Source organism: Schistocerca cancellata, chromosome 7 (assembly GCF_023864275.1).
Source record: "Schistocerca cancellata isolate TAMUIC-IGC-003103 chromosome 7, iqSchCanc2.1, whole genome shotgun sequence".
In the NCBI taxonomy this organism is placed as follows: Eukaryota; Metazoa; Arthropoda; class Insecta; order Orthoptera; family Acrididae; genus Schistocerca; species Schistocerca cancellata.
In genome coordinates this window covers 157,578,315-157,581,314 of record NC_064632.1, presented here as the reverse complement: position 1 = coordinate 157,581,314, position 3,000 = coordinate 157,578,315, and the positions used below count along the sequence as shown (strand labels likewise).

The 3,000-nt window shown below is 39.1% G+C and overlaps 1 non-coding gene across 1 annotated transcript; it reads left to right on the top strand.

Annotated features, from left to right (window-relative positions):
- The first annotated feature begins 359 nt into the window (after window positions 1-359).
- Window positions 360-431, top strand: Trnap-ugg (transfer RNA proline (anticodon UGG)). The gene has a single exon. It is a non-coding gene; the product is annotated as a tRNA-Pro (tRNA).
- Window positions 432-3,000: the final 2,569 nt, after the last annotated feature.

Below are 3,000 nucleotides of genomic sequence, written 5' to 3'. Positions count from 1 at the left end.
CATTTGTTTGCATTTTGTGAAGATTGGTGAAGATTTAAAGTACTATAATTTGCCAATCTTTGCACCAGTGAACCCAGTGCAACGTTTCTGTGGAAGGTCGCTCACAAATCGCCTGTAAGAATCATACGACTGCTACAAGTTTATCGAAAGACCTTGTGATGATTAGCTAAAGGAAATATGACTTTGTTTCTTTCCTATGGTTAAGAGGAAAGTGTTCAAATGTGTACGCTAGCGAACCAGCTTCCATTAAGAAAGTAAGAAACCCACGCTGTTTCGTGACTCAGAAATAGTCACGCGAGCGCTGGGATGTATCTGTTGGCTGTGAAGGTTACGTGGCCGTTACAGCACACGCTCCGGCCGGCTCAGTGGTCTAGGGGTATGATTCCTGCTTTGGGTGCAGGAGGTCCCGGGTTCAAATCCCGGCTGAGCCCTTACATTTTATATTAATAACTTTATTAAACACAATAGCTACATAATACAGCTGAGTCATGCTTTCATCAGTCTTTTGTTAATGTGCTAAATGGTTAAGTTCTGCTTCCACAATTCACTAAGAGGTATTTGGGACATGGCATATTGCATAGTTTACAGATGCAGTCCTGTTTAGGGTCGTGATATGATCCTTTCTGGCATATCTTCCAGTGGAAGCCATGGGCGGCAAAATGTGTGTACAGGTGACGGAGTTGAAAGCTCGATTCTTTCCAGGTATCTGAATTCACCCCTTCTGTTTCCACGACTTCCTTCTGTACCACCCTGGCATTGTTCTGTCGTTCGTATGCTTTCGTCTCTGAAAGATTGAAGCATTGGCTAATACGTTCTATGAAGAAAGATTCCTGCGCTGTTATGTAAGTGTAGCTATTTCTTAGGAATGTTGAGATTGATAGAACTCTTTTTAGGAATCTGGCTTTAACATCCTCTACTTTGTTGACGTTTTTCATCGTCAGGTCGGTCCATATTAGTTGAATTGAGCTTGATCAGTATTACCACAGTTGGCAGGGATTATCTTCTTACCTTGGGGATGTCGTAAATGGCTTTTCTGCGGCTGTCACACGTTCTTTTATAGTGTCCAGAAAGAAAGTATTTTCAATTGTTTGCAGCGTTACTCCCAAGCATTTGAAATTGCATACGAATTCTAATGTTTATCCAGCACACCTGAGACGGCCTTTCTTTGATATTCTACTCCCTCTTCTTAATTTTTTTGATTTCGTCTTTGTGCTCATTTTTTCCATCACGTTTTCTAGTGCCTATTTTCTGATGATCTCCCTGCTTCGTTGTAGGTCTTGTACGCTCCTGGAGAAAGTGATCTATATAAGCAGTTTTACGTTTCTCGTGTCTGTAGCCTGCCCAATATCTGCTGTCATTACATAAAATAGTACCGGACTGATCGGCTCTCCTTGCAGAACACCGATTGTTTAGATAATGTCCCTCGACATCGATATGCCATTGTCTTCATTAATGAGTATCGCTTCGAATTGAGCCCCGATGACTGGTGAAGACTGGTCTGGAAACGTCCCGGACCGCGGTGGGATACTAACTTCACTGTCGACCGCCTTACGGCCAGACAATCAGGAGTGATGGTCTGCTTTTCATAACAGGGCTGTTTGGTTGTCACCCGCGGCACCCTTACACCACAACTGTACGTCGATGACATTCTACGCCCAGTTTTATTGCCCTTCATAGCAAATCATCCTGGTCTTATATCGGTATATGTACATCGCAGCCACTGATTTCCGTCCTATTCGGGAATTCCTTCATAGTGCGACGCTTTTTCTGTCTTAGAGCGCACAACAAGCAGAATTAGGTTTTTGCAGATGACACTAGTATTGTAATCAATTCTAGCATACGTACAGCAACAGAAGAAATGGTAAATAATGTTCTTAAAAGTACTATTGAGAGGTTTTCTGCAAATGGTCTCACTCTCAAATTTAAAAGGACACAACATATTCAGTTCTATACATCTAATGTTTAGCACAAGGTGAGGGATAATAAATAGACTGGAAACTTCAAAAATTTTAGTTGTCCATACTGATGAGATTTAAACTTGAAAAAAAAACGCATATTGGAACTGCTAAAAAATAAATAAATAAAAAACTTTAGTTGAGCAACATTTTCACTTCGAATCATTGCAAATATTGCGGCGGCGCAAATTATAACGTAAATATATTTTGTGTGTTTTCATTTTCAATGCCATATGGAATAATGTCCTGGGGCAAATAATTTTTAAGAAAGAAAATCTTTCATTTTTACTTCTGCTTCAAACATAATCCACCACAGTTCAAAAGAAGCAAAGATGTATATAAATGCAATCCCAAAGAAAAAAATAACATTCATTATTCAACAAGAGGGCTGTCTTAAGGACAAAAAGGGACGCTCAAAGCTGCCACCAACACTTCTGATTTTCTACCCAATGATACAAATCGTCTTGCAGACTGCAAATTTAAATTTATTTTTGTAGCTTGTACATGTGTATTAAAAATAAATAAAAAACACTTGTATATTGCCAGCATGTACCCATATTTACATATGAATATGTAATGTGAACGCAAAATGATTCGTTTCACATCATTATGATTAGTCATACAAATGATCCATGTAACATGAAACTAATAAACTAACCAAAAACTAACAAATTTTCCATCCATTTTTATCTTCATACATGCAATGTAATAGGTAAGGCATGGACACTAAGCGATCATGACCTCAAGGATGTCCTTTTCGGTATTAGAGATCTGGGTCAAAAAAACTGGGAAGTGGCGCGTTCTTTAATATTTCCTCAACATTTTAAACGACCATCACCCAGTTATGTTCTTCACAGAAATTTCTCTCGTGAACTATCTCATTGACGGCGATACTTCAGGTAGCAACACACGCAATCTTAACGTTTATGAGATATTTTCAAGAATGACGTTGAGAACACATAATTTTTGTGACATTAAATCAAGCCGGACATAATATTCGGGCTAATGTAACAAAAATATAGCCATGTCTGTGCTGTCCTGCGTG